This window comes from Mytilus galloprovincialis, chromosome 12 (genome assembly GCF_965363235.1).
Source record: "Mytilus galloprovincialis chromosome 12, xbMytGall1.hap1.1, whole genome shotgun sequence".
In the NCBI taxonomy this organism is placed as follows: Eukaryota; Metazoa; Mollusca; class Bivalvia; order Mytilida; family Mytilidae; genus Mytilus; species Mytilus galloprovincialis.
The window spans coordinates 60,591,395-60,609,767 of NC_134849.1; the positions used below are offsets into that span (position 1 = coordinate 60,591,395).

General features: G+C 32.6%; 1 protein-coding gene across 1 annotated transcript in view; it reads left to right on the forward strand.

Annotated features, from left to right (window-relative positions):
* Positions 1-18,373, forward strand: part of LOC143054483 (uncharacterized) — a 253,158-nt gene that overhangs the window by 178,343 nt on the left and 56,442 nt on the right. The window lies entirely within an intron of this gene.

Here is an 18,373-nt window from a genome sequence, read left to right on the forward strand (position 1 = left end):
ATGTTTAGTTTTCTTGGTTAATGTTAAGTTTACATGTGACGCATGTGACAGTTGTAATAAAGGTTTATATTGAGGACTATCAACATAATATCAATGATCAGTAAAGATGGCGAGACATTTCAGAGTGTGCACTCTTGTTCAATGTTGTGTTTGTCAGTCAGATACGATTTTACTCGGATTTACACATTACTTATTGGCCATTTTCGGTTTAAAGCTAACGGTCGATTGAACAAAATGAACATCGCTGTCATGAATAATAAAGATGAAAATAAAGTTTGAGATCGTTAGGAAATTTTGGTTTATTGAAAAGGTTGGCAAAGTTAATTTTTATTTTCTTTTAAATTGAAGGTCCATCGGGCGTAGCTAGTAACCAATACAAAAGTCCGATTGCAATTGTGAAAGGTTGCGGACCTCATACCAATGCTAATTTGAACCCCTGAGTTATTGTCCTTAAATGACAAATTTCAACATTTCTTTTTTTTTTATGCCCCACCTACGATAGTATAGGGGCATTATGTTTTCTGGTCTGCCTCCGTCCGTCCCTTCCTCCGTCCGTGTGTCCGTTAGCTACAGGTTAAAGTTTTTGGTCAAGGTAGATTTTGATGAAGTTGAAGTCCAATCAACTTGAAACTTAGTACACATGTTCCCCATGATATGATCTTTCTAATTTTAATGCCAAATTATAGTTTTGACCCCAATTTCATGGTCCACTGAACATAGAAAATGATAGTGCGAAGTTCAGGTTAAAGTTTTTGGTCAAGGTAGTTTTTGATGAAGTTAAAGTAACATCAACTTGAAACTTAGTACACATGTTCCCTATGATATGATCTTTCTAATTTTAATTCCAAATTAAAGTTTTGACCCCAATTTCACGGTCCACTGAACATAGAAAATGAAAGTGCGAGTTGGGCATCTGTGTACTATGGACACATTCTTGTTGCCTATTATTTTGAAAACTGTAATAGATAGAAAGAAACTTTACATGCAATAATGAACAGCAAGACAAGTTCAACAAATATAAAGTCTTATGGTTGAAATAGTCAGTCAACTTATTAGAGTTATTGCCCCTTAAAAGACAATTTTAACCATTTTTTTGCGTTTTATGCCTTATATCTTAAAAATTAAAATAGATAGATAGAAACTTAAATAAGCAAATAAAAAATAATTTTGACAATATGGAGGAAATCGTCTGACATCTCCTTTTTGGAGTTATTGCCTTTTAATCGCGATTTTTTTCTTGCCTTGATAGAGTTAAAAAGCTAGACAAAGTAGTGCCATTTCTGGTGGTGGCGGCAACAATGTACTAGTTTGTGAATAGGTCTAGTTTACGGTGAACCATTAGTGGTTACTTAAGGATATTTGGTATGCAGTTGTATTAGCGTTGCCATTGGCACATCTCATTTCCATGCAGATTACTTGGCCATGCCCCCTCAGTAATGGTCTACGTACGGTGACCTATAGTTGTTAATGTCTGTGTCATTTTGGTCTTTTGTGGATAGTTGTCTCTTTGGCAATCATACCACATCTTCTTTTTTAGCTCACCTGTCCCGAAGGGACAAGTGAGCTTATGCCATCACTTGGCGTCCGTTGTCGTCTGTCGTCCGTCGTCTGTCGTCGTCTGTCGTCGTAAACTATTTCAAGAATCTTCTCCTCTTAAACTACTGGGCCAAATACTTTCAAACTTTAACTGAATGTTCCTTAGGGTATCTAATTTATAAATTGTATCCGAAGTTTTGATCTATCAACAAACATGGTCGCCATTGCTAAAAATAGAACATAGGGGTCAAATGCAGTTTTTGGCTTATAACTCAAAAACCAAAGCATTTAGAGCAAATCTGACATGAATGATTATGTTTATCAGGTCAAGATCTATCTGCCCTGAAATTTTCAGATGAATCGGACAACCTGGTGTTGGGTTACTGCCCCTGAATTGGTAATTTTAAAGAAATTTTGCTGTTTTTGGTTATTATCTTGAATATTATTATAGATAGAGATAAACTGTAACTGCAATAATGTTCAGCAAAGTAAGATTTACAAATAAGTCAACATGACGGAAATGGTCAGTTGACCCCTTTAGGAGTTATTGCCCTTTATAGTCAATTTTTAACCATTTTTCGTAAATCTTAGTAATCTTTTACAAAAATCTTCTCCTCTGAAACTACTGGGCCAAATACTTCCATACTTTAACTGAATGTTCCTTAGGGTATCTTGTTTGTAAATTGTATCCGAAGTTATGATCTATCAACAAACATGGTCGCCATTGCTAAAAATAGAACATAGGGGTCAAATGCAGTTTTTGGCTTATAACTCAAAAACCAAAGCATTTAGAGCAAATCTGATGTTGGGTAATATTGTTTATCAGGTCAAGATCTATCTGCCCTGAAATTTTCAGATGAATCAGACAACCTGTTGTTGGGTTGCTGCCCCTGAATTGATAATTTTAAGGAAATTTTGCTGTTTTTGTTTATTATCTTGAATATAATTATAGATAGAAATAAACTGTAAACAGCAATAATGTTCAGCAAAGTAAAATCTTCAATTAAGTCAATATGACCAAAATTGTCAATTGACCCCTTAAGGAGTTATTGCCCTTTAAAGATTTTTTTCACAATTTGTTCATCATGTTGACTTACTTTAAAAAATCTTCTTCTTTGAAACTGCTGTATCAATTTCAGCCAAACTTAGGCTAAATGAGTTTCAGAGTATCTAGTATAAATTTTATATTTTATTTCATTGTATGTCAAGATTACAAGAAACATAGCTCCTATGGCTAAAATAGAACATATAGGAGAAAATGATTATTTTTTTTGGCTTTTGAAGAAAATAGGATGATCCAAAAAACATTTAAATAAATTGAAAAGCCAAAATAATCATTGATGAGAGATTTAACCAAAAGAATTAAGGTGAGCAATTCAGGCTCTTGAGAGCCTCTTGTTATATTGACGAAAACTTTTGCTTAGTTTAACTTTACATGTATCAGTTTGTGATTTGGTCAGTTCAAGAGGAACCATAAGTGGTAGGCCAATGTTAAATGGAATGCATATATATATATATATAAGCCTTAGCACATCTCATTTACATTGAGAATATTTGGCCCTGTAACTTGTGTTAATCTTCTTGACTTGACACAGACACATGTCTAATGTGTTTATAAAGGGGGCAACTATTTTATTTTAGAATTGAAACTGGGACTAGATTTGTTATTTTTCAACACAAAAAAAATATTATTTAGATACTCTTTTTTTTTTTAGGTCTAAAACATAGTGAATGCTGAAGAAAAGAGTACAGAAATATAAAAACAATAATGTCCTGTTAGATATATATATGTGGCCTAAGTAGATCTGTTATATAGAAAGAAGGAAAGTGATTCAGGTAAATTGTGCAGTTAATTCAGAATATTATGAAACTTTAAAATTATATAAACATGATAAACAGTATTTATTTACATAAATAAATATATACATATTAGCTATAATAGGGTTTTCTGTCTAGCATAAAGAAATACATTATTTCATATCCATGTTGTTGAAATATTCATACACTATAGCTGTAAACTTATAGTAGAGAAACTGTAAATGTGATGAATTACTAAATGTAGTTTATCAGGCAATAGACAAAAATCATATTAAATGTGTTGAGTACATTAACTACAAACTAACAGCTCAGAGTCTGAAAAGTCCATTTTTTTGCTCAACCAGTAATGTTGAGTACAGATTTTAATTGACATGCTTGCCCAAACTTTCAGGGTTTGACCTCTGCGGTCGTATAAAGTTAAGGTGACTTGTGTTTAAATGTGTCGATCTCTCTGAAATTGTACTGCAAGGTACCATAACAGGCAGGAATTGAGTTTGGGGGTAATTACTCCAAGGGGGGTTAAAAAGAAAAAAATTGGGGGGGGGGGGATTTTTTTCTTCATAATTTTTGGGTTTTTATACTGATATGGCAGGAGATACACACCAAACAGGATGTGTAAATTATTATATTAAGTATTGTGCAATAGCATAGGACACAAAATGACTTCATGCTATAATGAATATGTCCTAAAAACTTTTCCACTAATTAGCTTTGTATGGTACATGTACCTTTTCTTTTTTAATTCATGACAGGGACATAAAAAATCAGTGAAAGTTTTACCAATATTTATATAAACGTGAAACAAACTGAAATTGAGCTACATGTATTTTTTTATATTTTCAGTTTGAAGATCTACTATTAGTATTTATTGATTCAAGGTCCAGTCAAGTTATTACTATCTATAGGTCAGTGAACATTACATTGGTATTGTATTGGAACAATTAATGATTTTTTTATCAAATGAAAATCAGAAATATATTGAAATTGTAAATGTGAATTAAAGGGGAGATAATCCAGAGCTATAGGATATATTCTAAATAGTACTAGACCAGTGTTTGTATTAAAGGGGAGATAATTCAGAGCTGTAGGATTCATTCTAAATAGTATTAGACCAGTGTTTGTATTAAAGGGGAGATAATCCAGAGCTATAGGATTCATTCTAAATAGCATTAGACCAGTGCTTTTTATTAATTCTTTTAGAACAAGGTTAACATTTTGCACTCAGCAACTTTTGTGACAGGATACAAAAAATAAAATGACACAATTACAAAATTAATTACATTTGGATGTTGTAACTAATTAAACATTGCAAGCATTACAAATAGAGTTGTTAACTAAGAAATCAACTTGTTCTTTATGAACGTAAGATGGGAGGTCTATGTCAATGAGACAGCAAACAATCAACAAAAGAAGTCAAAATGGTATTTAACAATAGACAAGTGTCTCTATAACATGTTGTTTTCATTTCATTTATATTTTCAGTTTGAACATCTATTATGTCTATTATTGTTTTTTATTTGATAATTGTCCAGTCCTTGTGACCATTGTCCAGTCAATGTGACCATTGTCCAGTCAATGTGATCCTTGCCAGTTGAGTTCCTATTATAGGTAAGTTTAATTGTATGTGAACTAGATAGAATCATTTACTACTGAAATTTGTTTAAAAAAAGATGTGAATGTAGAATTTTAACTCTGACAGGGGGAGATCATTAACAGATATATTTTACATTCAAAATATCAGTGATCTTTTCCCATCACTTTGCATCCGTCCTCCGTCGTCGTTAACTTTTACAAAAATCTACTCCTCTGAAACTACTGGGCCAAATTAATCCAAACTTGGCCACAATCATCTTTGGGGTATATAGTTTTAAAAATGTGTCCGGTGACCCGGCAATCAAATCAAGAAGGCCGCCACGGCTAAAAATAGAACATAGGAGTAAAATGCAGTTTTTGGCTTATAACTCAAAAATCAAAGCATTTAGAGCAAATCTGACAGGGGTGAAATTGTTTATCAGGTCAAGATGTAACTGCCCTGAAATTTTCAGATGAATCGGACAACCCGTTGTTGGGTTGCTGCCCCTGAATTGGTAATTTTAAGGAAATTTTGCTGTTTTTGGTTATTATCTTGAATATTATTATAGAGATAAACTATAAACAGCAATAATGTTCAGCGAAGTAAGATTTACAAATAAGTCAACATGACCGAAATGGTCAATTGACCCCCTAAGGAGTTATTGTCCTTTATAGTAAATTTTTTACAATTTTCATAAAACTTGTAAATTTTTATTAACCTTTTTGTACTGAAACTTCTGGGCAAAGTTCATTATAGATAGAGATAATTGTAAGCAGCAAGACTGTTTAGTAAAATAAGATGTACAAACACAACAGCATCACCAAAACACAATTTTGTCATGAACCCATCTGCTTTTTTTGTTTAATATTCACATCGACCAAGGTGAGCGACACAGGCTCTTTAGAGCCTCTAGTTTTTTTATGTAATAAACAAGACCCTAAAACATCTGTAAAAGTGAAAGTTTAAAGGTCTATATCAATGAGACAGCAACCAATCAATGAAAGAGGTCAAATGTGTATCAAACAATAGACAAGCATCTTTATAATATGTTATAATTATATTCCAACCTGAAATAGAAACATTTATATTCTCATTTTAAACATATTATCAGTATTTATTTGATCCCTTTCCAGTCAAGTCAATCCCTGTCCAGTTGATTTGATCCCTGTCCAGTCAAGTTGATCCTTGTCCAGTCAAGTTGATCCTTGTCAAGTGGAGTTAGTTCCTGTCCAGTCAAGTTGATCCTTGTCCAGTCAAGTTGAACCTTGTCCAGTGGATTTGATCCCTGTCCAGTCAGGCTGTTGTTATAAGTAAGTAGATCATATGTGAACTATATAGGATCATTTTAATACTGAAATTTGTTTCGAATGTAAAATATTCAAACTCTATAAGGGGAGATAATCAACTAAATAGTTTTAACATTCATAATACCCAAGACCAATATTTTAACGAGACACACACGAACATGACATCATTGCAAAATTATTTTTTTTCAAAAATAGATAGGTTAAACTGATGTGTGAACTTTGGGTAAAGGATAGAAAAAAATTGAGTGCTAAGGCTACATTGTGTACATCACACTGATATCAACCCTATATTAAACAGATACAACACAACAGTATATGTCCCGCAATATTTCAACAGTATATATTGATGAGAACGCAACCCAACAAAGCAAGAACAGAAATATGTAGAGGTCAATATATATAATCCATAAATACAAAATATCTTCAAATGACAAGGTCTACATTTTCATGACGCTGGCAATAAAATTAAGGAAGCTGGCTTGTCATGTTTTAAATTTTTTGTCAGATTTGCGGAATCATCTGGTTTAATCCATTTGAATACCTTGAAAAAATTTGCCCGGTGACTCCCATTTTTCTTTTTGTAAATCTGTTACATGTATAATCATAAGTCATCTGTAAAAGTCTTATAAAATGTTAATTACTTTTTAACAGTTTTTGAGAACTTCAACTTGTCAAGGATAAAGCTATGAAAAGTCAAGAGAGAATAATTTCTCGCCAAAATTTCAATGGCTTATATCTCGAAAACAAGCACAGTGACCTATATATTTTTTTTTATTTTTAAAATGCAGTTTTTGACATATAACTCAAAAACCAAAGCATTCAGAGCAAATCTGACAAGGGTAAAATTGTTCATCAGGTCAAGATCTATCTGCCCTGAAATTTTCAGATGAATTGGACAACCCATTGTTGGGTTGCTGCCCCTGAATTGGTAATTTGAAGGGAATTTTGCTGTTTTTAGTTATTGTCTTGAGTATTATTATAGATAGAGATAAACTGTAAACAGCAATAATGTTTAGGAAAGTAAGATCTACAAATAAGTCGTATGACCGAAATGGTCAGTTGACCCCTTTAGGCATTATTGCCCTTTATAGTCCATTTTTAACCATTTTTCGTAAATCTTGGTAATCTTTTACAAAAATTTTCTCCTCTAAAACTACTGGGTCAAATTAATCCAAACTTAGCCACAATCATCTTTGGGGTATATAGTTTTAAAAATGTGTCTGGAGACCTGGCCATCGAACCAAGATGGCCGCCATGGCTAAAAATAGAACATACGGGTAAAATGCAGTTTTTTTGGCTTATTTCTCAAAAACCAAAGCATTTAGAGCATATCTGATATGAGTTAAATTGTTTATCAGGTCAAGATCTATCTGCCCTGAAATTTCAGATGAATCAGACAACCTGTTGTTGGGTTGCTGCCCCTGAATTGGTAATTTTAAGGAAATTTAGCTGTTTTTGGTTATTACCTTGGATATTATTATAGATAAAGATAAACTGTAAACAGCAATAATGTTCAGGAAAGTAAGATCTACAAATAAGTCAACATGACCAAAATTGTCAGTTGACCCCTTAAGGAGTTAATTTTTAACCATTTTCAAAAATTTTAGTATTCTTTTAAAAAAATCTTCTCCTCTGAAACTTCTTGGCCAAGTTTGTTTAACCAAACTTGGCCACAATCATCATTGGGGTATCTGGTTTAAAAAATTTGTGGCGTGACCCGGCCAACCAACCAAGATGGCCACCATGACTAAAATAGTACATAGGGGTGAAATGTAGATTTTGGCTTATATCTCTGAAACCAAAGCATTTAGAGCAAACCTGACGTGGGGTAAAATTGTTTTTTAGGTCAAGATCTATCTGCCCTGAAATTTTCAGACAAATTGGACAACCAGTTGTTTGGTTGCTGCCCCCGAATTAGTAATTTTAAGGAAATTTTGCAGATTTTGGTTATTATCTTGAATGTTATTATAGATAAAGATAAAGTGTAAACAGCAATAATGTTCAGCAAAATAAGATCTACAAATAAGTCTCATGACTGAAATTGTCAATTGACCCCTTAAGGAGTTATAGTCAATTTTTAACAATTTTCATAAATTTTTGTAAATTTTTAGAAAATATTTTCAACTTTAATTACTGGGCCAAGTTCCTTATAGATAGAGATAATTGTAGCAACAAAAATCATGAAGAATGTCCAGTAAAGAAAGATCTACAAACACATCATCATCACCAAAACACAATTTTGTAATGAATTTGTCTGTGTCCATTGTTTAGTATGCACATAAGACGAAGGTAAGCGACACAGGCTCTTGAGAGCCTCAGTCTAGTTTCATAACCTCTTCATACACTGACGAAGTAGGAAATTCATTCTTTTGATACATTTATATTGTTATCGATTTTATATCAGTGGCGGATCCAGATCCAAATCCAGGACAAAACAGGGGGGGGGGGGGGGGGGCATACATTCATCTTTCACTTGAAATGGTTCTTTTTTTTATTAAATTATAAGATTCCTGATTTTTTTCATCATTCATCTTTTACTTGAAATGGTTCTTTTTTTTTTATCAAATTATAAGATTCCTAATTTTTTTCAAGAAAAAAATCTCGGTTGAAGGGAAATGAAAAACATAAATGTGTTGATACTGTAACTTACATTTGCTGCTTTATGGTTATCTAAGTTTCTTGAATGTTTATAGTCTTGCAAAATGTATTATTACTTTCTTGAAACGTCGTACAAGTCAGATAAAAAACAAAAGTAACAAAAGAAACAGGCTGGTAACAACCAGCCAAATAGTTTTTATACAACCGCAAAAATTTTTTGGTCGTATATTGGTCTCATGTGGCATCGTCGTCTGTGTCTTCCAAAGACATTTGGTTTTTGCACTATAACTTTAGTATAAGTAAATGGAAATCTATGAAATTTTAACACAAGGTTTATGACCATTAAAGTAAGGTTTGAATTGATTTTGAGAGTTTTGGTCCCAACAGTTTAGGAATTAGGGGCCAACAAGGGCCCTTAAAAGCATTTTCTTGGTTTTCGTTCGCACTGTAACTTTAGTTTAAGTAAATTGAAATCTATGAAATTTTGACACAAGGTTTATGACCCCAAAAGGAAGATTGGGATTGATTTTGGGAGTTTTGGTCCTAACAGTTTAGGAATTAGGGGCCAAAAAGGGCCCAAATAAGCATTATTTTTGGTTTTCGCACAATAACTTTAGTATAAGTCTATAGAAATCAATAAAATTTAAACACAAGGTTTATAACCACAAAAGGAAGGTTGGGATTGATTTTGGGAGTTGAGGTCCCAACAGTTTAGGAATTAGGGGCCAAAAAAAGGGCCCAAATAACCATTTTTCTTGGTTTTCGCACCACAACTTTAGTAAAGTAAATAGAAATCTATGAAATTTAAACACAAGGTTTATGACCATAAAAGGAAGGTTGGGATTGATTTTGGGAGTTTTGGTCCCAACAGTTTAGGAATAAGGGGCCCAAAGGGTCCAAAATTAAACTGTTTGATTTCATCAAAAATTAAATAATAATTTGGGTTCTTTGATATGCCAAATCTAACTGTGTATGTAGATTCTTAATTTTTGGTCACTTTAAAACGGTTTTCAAATTGGTCTACATTAAAGTCCAAAGGGTCCAAAATTAAACTAAGTTTGATTTAAACAAAAATCGAATTCTTGGGCTTCTTTGATATGCTAAATCTAAACATGTACTTAGGTTTTTGATTATGGGCCCAGTTTTCAAGTTGGTCCAAATCAGGATCCAAAATTATTACATTAAGTATTGTGCAATAGCAAGAAATTTTTAATTGCACAGTATTCAGCAATATAAAGAAATTTTCAATTGCACAGTATTGAATAGCAAGAAATCTTCAATTGCACATACAGTATTGTGCAATAGCAAGTATTTTCAATTGCACAGTATTGCGCAACAACAAGAAATATCTAATTGCACAATATTGCGCAATAGCAAGAAATTTTCAATCGGAGTTATCTTTCTTTGTCCAGAATAGTAGTTGAATCATCTTAAATCTTTAATTTACACAATATACAATGTATATTCACTTTTACTACCAACTGTTATATTAAACAAACTTTACCATTCAGTGATAACAAGCACTTTTTTTACATTTTAACATTTTATGATGTATTTAAATGAGTAGTTATTGTTGCAAACTCCATTAGAAATTTGAATTGAGATCAGTTTTGGAATAAGGGAAAGAGGGATGTGAAAAAATATGGGGGGGGGGGGGTCAATTTAGTGCATAGTGAATTGTTCAAAGGCAAAAAATCGTTTTAAGTTCATTAGACCACATTCATTTTGTGTCAGAAACCTATGCTGTGTCAACTATCACACATCCAAATTTAGAGCTGAATCCAGCTTGAATGTTGTGTCCATACTTGCCCCAACCGTTCAGTGTTCAATCTCTGCGGTCGTATAAAGCTGCGCCCTGCGGATCATCTGGTTCTGCACTTGTAGTCAGATCAGGGATTCAAAAACAAGAATGTGTGGTATGATTGCCAATTAGACAACTTTCTATTATGATCTCTTGTCACGAAAATGAGGTAAAACAATTCTCAATTTGATTCAGACTTTAATGATAGTGAAAATAATAGCCATCACAGAAAACTGTGGTTAAAAATGGTTAAAAATGGACTATAAAGGGCAATAATGCCTAAAGGGGTCAACTGACCATTTCGGTCATACGACTTATTTGTAGATCTTACTTTCCTGAACATTATTGCTGTTTACAGTTTATCTCTATCTATAATAATACTCAAGACAATAACTAAAAACAGCAAAATTCCCTTCAAATTACCAATTCAGGGGCAGCAACCCAACAATGGGTTGTCTGATTCATCTGAAAATTTCAGGGCAGATAGATCTTGACCTGATGAACAATTTTACCCTTGTCAGATTTGCTCTGAATGCTTTGGTTTTTGAGTTATATGTTAAAAACTGCATTTTAAAAATTAAAAAAAATATATAGGTCACTGTGCTTGTTTTCGAGATATAAGCCATTGAAATTTTGGCGAGAAATTATTCTCTCTTGACTTTTCATAGCTTTATCCTTGACAAGTTGAAGTTCTTAAAAACTGTTAAAAAGTACTTTAGAAGCTTTATTATAATGATGTAATGAATGTGAATGTCCAAAGTCAGGAGCCTGTTATTCAGTGGTTGTCTATTGTTTCTGTATATATCATATTTCTTTTGTTGTATTTTTTTTTGTACATAAATTTAACAGTTAGTTTTCTCGTTTGAATTGATGTACATTTGTTATTTCAGGATTTTTTATACTCTAACAATGTTTTTTTTTAAATTTTTTAAACATAGCATTGGTTAAGTTCCTTTTACATTTAACCTCCAGAGTTATGTCCTGTTAATATTTAAGTAGAGGATAACTATGCAGCTATTGGTCGATGACATGATTTGGTTTTGTATATCCGAAAGGATTAGGTCAGTATTTACAAGTTCAAAAATAGTATTTGTTTTTCAGTTGCATGTTACAGTAACAATAATTACTATGACAACAGTTTATAAATATGTTTTTTTTTCTATTTTAGGAAATAATGGAAAATTGGAATGATGTAAGATTTTTTTCTTCTTTAAAGTCAAAACAGTCTCATGCTTTTTGTTTATCTGATAGAAAATATAAGCATGTGATAATTTGTAGGGATGTCAACTAGTAATCGAATACTCCATACTTCAAAATGATACTCGATTAATCGATTTCCTGGACCAGCACTTTTGGCTTATATAAAAAAGAAGATGTGGTATAATTGCCAATGAAACAACTCTTCACAAGAGACCAAATGACAACTATGGGTCACCACAAAGCCTTGAACAATGAGAAAAGCCCATACCGCATAGTCAGCTATACAAGTCCCAGACATTACAAAAGTAAAACAATCTAAGATGAAAACTAACGGCTTAATTTATGTACAAAAAAATGAACGAAACAAAAATATGTAACACAACAACAAACGACAACCACTGAATTACAGGCTCCTGACTTGGGACAGGGACACACATAAATAATGTAAACCAGGTCAAACATACATATGTTTTGTACGTTTCCACATCAAAGGTTAAGTCAGAGCAAATAATTTGGTTTGTATGGTTGTAATTAATGAAGTTGCAAAACAGAATTTCCTCTGAAAACTTTGACAAGATAACATTTATTGAATACAAACAAATATGTTGCACTCTTTGATATCCCTCAGTGAATAATTGAATTATCAGTGACCAGTCTTTTGTTTACATTGAAAGTACATGTATAACATCTATAAGTTTCAGCAGTTTGGTGTTATTTCAAAAATTTCCTCTTCTTCAAATTGTAAATTGAAAGTACTTAATTATGATGTCATGTACATAACATCGTTACAGTTATTAGAAAAAACAACAAAAGTGAAGCAAGATGTCTTTTTGATGTTGACAGACTATAAAAAGGTGTGAAGTCGAAATGTAGAACTTGAGCATTATCTTTAAAATTATTTAATATAAAGTGTTTGATAATTATTATTGTCTGGTGTGAAAACCATTTCAGTAAATTTCTCTTTACATTCTGTTAAATGTAAACTCTATTTCTTACTCACAGAAACTCCTTGAAGCTGCTGAAAAAGGAAGAGTAGAAGAATTGAAGCTTTGCCTAGCTAATGGAGCTAACATTGAAAATCAAGAGGTAAACCTTTAACAGTGTATATCAAAAGGTAAACTTGTAACATTGAATACCAAGTTGGTAAACTTGTATTATTGGATATCAAATAGGTAAACTTGTAACATTTAATATCAAATAGGTAAACTTGTAACATTGAATATCAAGTAGGTGAACTTGTAACATTGAATATCATGTTGGTAAACTTGTAACATTGAATATCAAATAGGTAAACTTGTAACATTGAATATCAAATAGGTAAACTTGTAACATTGAATATCAAGTAGGTAAACTTGAAGCATTGAATACCAAATAGGTAAACTTGTAACATTGAGTATCAAATAGGTAAACTTGTAACATTGAATATTAAGTAGGTAAACTTGTAACATTGAATATCAAGAGGGTAAACTTGTAACATTGAGTATCAAATAGGTAAACTTGTAACATTGAATATCAAGTAGGTAAACTTGTAACATTGAATATCAAGAGGGTAAACTTGTAACATTGAATATCAAATAGGTGAACTTGCAACATTGAATATCAAATTGGTGAACTTGTAACATTGAACATTGAATATCATGTTGGTAAACTTGTAACATTGAATATCAAATAGGTAAACTTGTAACATTAAATATCAAACATGTAAACTTGTAACATTGTATATCAAGTTAGTAAACTTGTAACATTGAATATCAAATAGGTAAACTTGTAACATTGAATATCAAGTAGGTAAACTTGAAGCATTGAATACTAAATAGGTAAACTTGTAACATTGAGTATCAAATAGGTAAACTTGTAACATTGAATATTAAGTAGGTAAACTTGTAACATTGAATATCAAGAGGGTAAACTTGTAACATTGAATATCAAATAGGTGAACTTGCAACATTGAATATCAAATTGGTGAACTTGTAACATTGAATATCAAATAGGTAAACTTGTAACATTGAAAATCAAGTAGGAAAACTTGAAGCATTAAATATCAAATAGGTAAACTTGTAACATTGAATATCAAATAGGTAAACTTGTAACATTGAATATCAAGTAAGTAAACTTGAAACATTGAATATCACATAGGTAAAATTGTAATAGAACATAGATGTTCAACACAGAACATTATCAACATCATGACACATAAGACACAACACAGATATTTGATACAAAACATTAGCTCCATAATGACCACACTGATGATAATCACAGACCATGAGACATATGACACAACACCGGTGTTTACACCAAACATGAGAAACATGATGACAGAACATTGATGTTCAACACAGACCACAAGCTACATCATGACACAACATATGAGTCCCATCATGACACAATATTGATGTTCATCACAGACCATGAGACAGATTACTCAACACTGATGTTCATCACAACACATGAGCCACATCATGACACAACATCTGTGTTCAGCACAGATCATGAGACACATGACACAACACTGATGTTCAACATAAGACACTTGACACAAAATTGATGTCCAATACAAAAAATGAAACACATGACACAACATTGATATTAAACTCAAAACACATCATGACACAACACTGGTGTTTAACTCAGAACATGACACACAGCATTTATGTTGAACACAAAACATGAGCCACATCATGACAAAACATTTATGTTCTCACAACATGAGACATATTACACAACACTGATGTTTCAACACAAAACATGAGACACATCAAGACATAACATTGATGTTCGACACAGAACATGAGACACATCATGACACAACATTGATGTTCAACACAGAAAATAAGACACATCCTGACAAAACACTGATGTTCATCACAACTCATGGGACACAAAACAATGGTGTTCAACACAGAACACGAGACACATCATGACACAACACTGATGTACAACACCGGAACATGAATCACATGACACATTACTGGTGTTCAACACAGGACATGAATCATATGACAAAACATTAATGTTCAACACAGAACATGAGACACAACAGGACACAACACTGATGTTCAACACAGAACATGAGACACAAAAGGACACAACACTGATGTTCAACACAGAATAAGACACACAGAAAATGAGACATATCATAACACCTCACTGAACTATACATGTAATCAGAGTACTGCACTAAATGTGAAACCTACCTTATTTTAAAGCATAACACTGACATACTAATACTAACATATGTTCTGCACCTGACTACTCAGAGTAAATAGACAAACAAATATAACAACACACAACACATGGTCTGGACCTGACCTGACTACTCATAGTAAATAGACAAACAAATATGACAACACATGGTATTGGACCTGGCTACTCAGAGTAAATAGACAAACAGAAATCACAACTCGTGGGCTGGACCTGACCTGACTACTCAGAGTAAATAGACAAATAAATACAACAACACACAACACATGGTCTGGACCTGACTACTCAGAGTAAATAGACAAATAAATACAACAACACACAACACATGGTCTGGACCTGACTACTCACAGTAAATAGACAAACAAATATAACAACACACACCACATGGTCTGGACCTGACTACTCAGACTAAATAGACAAATAAATACAACAACACACAAATATAACAACACACAACACATGGTCTGGACCTGACTACTTAGAGTAAATAGACAAACAAATATAACAACACACAACACATGGTCTGGACCTGACCTGACTACTCATAGTAAATAGACAAACAAATATGACAACACATGGTATTGGACCTGGCTACTCAGAGTAAATAGACAAACAGAAATCACAACTCGTGGGCTGGACCTGACCTGACTACTCAGAGTAAATAGACAAATAAATACAACAACACACAACACATGGTCTGGACCTGACTACTCAGAGTAAATAGACAAATAAATACAACAACACACAACACATGGTCTGGACCTGACTACTCACAGTAAATAGACAAACAAATATAACAACACACACCACATGGTCTGGACCTGACTACTCAGACTAAATAGACAAATAAATACAACAACACACAAATATAACAACACACAACACATGGTCTGGACCTGACTACTTAGAGTAAATAGACAAACAAATATAACAACAGACAACACATGGTCTGGACCTGACTACTCAGAGTAAATAGACAAACAAATATAACATCAGACAACACATGGTCTGGACCTGCCTACTCAGAGTAAGTAGACAAACAAATAAACAACTTACAACACATGGTCTGGACCTGACTACTCAGAGTAAATAGACAAACAAATACAACAACTTACAACACATGGTCTGGACCTGACTACTTAGAGTAAATAGACAAACAAATATAACAACACACAACACACTGTCTGGACCTGACTACTCAGAGTAAATAGACAAACAAATATAACAACGCACAACACATGGTCTGGACCTGATTACTCAAGAGTAAATATACAAACAAATGTAACTACACACAACACATGATCTGGACCTGACTACTCACAGTAAACAGACAAACAAATATAACAACACACAACACATGGTCAGGACCTGACTACTCAGAGTAAATAGACAAACAAATATAACATCAGACAACACATGGTCTGGACCTGACTACTCAGAGTAAGTAGACAAACAAATATAACAACACACAACACATGATCTGGACCTGACTACTCAGAGAAAATAGACAAACAAATATAGCAACAAACAAAACATGGTTTGGACCTGACTTCTCAGAGTAAATAGACAAACAAATATAACAACAGACAACACATGGTCTGGACCTGACTACTCAGAGTAAATAAACAAACAAGTATAACAACTTACAACACATGGTCTGGACCTGACTACTCAGTAAATAGACAAACAAATATAACAACACACAACACATGGTCTGGACCTGACCTGACTACTCGGAGTAAATAAACAAACAAGTATAACAACTTACTTCACATGATCTGGACCTGACTACTCAGAGAAAATAGACAAACAAATATAACAACAAACAAAACATGGTTTGGACCTGACTACTCAGAGTAAATAGACAAACAAATATAACAACACACAACACTCGGTCTGGACCTGACTTCTCAGGGTAAATAGACAAACAAATATAACAACACACAACACATGATGTGGACCTGACTACTCAGAGTAAATAGACAAACAAATATAACAACTAACAACACATGCTTTGGACCTGACTACTCAAAGTAAATAGATTATAAATATAACAACACACAACACATAGCCTGGACCTGACTACTCAGAGTAAATAGACAATAAATATAACAACACACAACACATGGTCTGGACCTGACCTGACTACTCAAAGTAAATAGACAAACAAATATAACAACAAACAACACATGGTCTGTACCTGGCTACTCACAGTAAATAGACAATAAATATAACAACACACAACACATGGTCTGGACCTGACCTGACTACTCAGAGTAAATATACAAACTAATATAACAACAAGCAACACATGGTCTGGACCTGACTACTCATAGTATATAGACAAACAAATATAACAACAAACAACACATGGTCCAGGTTGTCTGATTTGGTACGGGCACAAAATGTTGAGGGGTTAAACCATATTTACTTTTGTACCATTCCCCCTTGGCCTATCTAGACCATTGGTATAAAAAATAAAACACACAATAATAAAACCTGCACTATTCAATTACCATTGGTCTGTATGTTAACTGATACTTAGTCATTATACTGAGTCAAGATTAAATCAAAATTCTGAATTAAATTAGACAGTTTTAATGGAAAAATGGATGCATGGTTTGATTTTAAGGTATTTCTCTTTTTGTTTGAGTTATGGATGGTGAAGTTCTTATTTTGCTTCTTGACAAATTTTTTACACTTATGTTTCACTTGATGTTGTGTTAACAACTTGGGTCAGGTAGTGATATGTATAAAGATCTAATGTAGAAACATCTTGTAAAAATGACAAATAGTCATTAGATTCATATAAAATGTAATTCCATTTAATCATATGATTGTTCTGTGACTGACATGTCTGAAAATACTTCTCTTTTTAACTTTTCTTTGATTTTTTTAAAATTAATGATTATACTGAATCTGCACTAAATCCTGTTGTTAATTAGACATGTTTAATGAACACAAATGCTTGTATGAATAATAATAATGATAATAATAATCTTTATTTAAACATGTTAAAGAGGATCTCATTTTCTTTATGTTGTACTTAATCAGGAAATAAAACTTTTTTCATGCTTTTTTAAATAATTTATTATTAATGGAATCTACACTAAATCCTGTTGTTAATTATACAGGTTTAATGGACAACAAATATATGTCAGAATCATATAAAGTGGGGTCTCATTTTACTCATAGTATTGTTCTGAATCAAAAAATATAACTTTTTTCATTTTTCTTTGAAAAATTTACTTTTATAAAATTTATGATTAAACTGAATCTACACTAAATCCTGTTGTTAATTAGACAGTTTTAATTAATGTGACTATTTATTTCTGT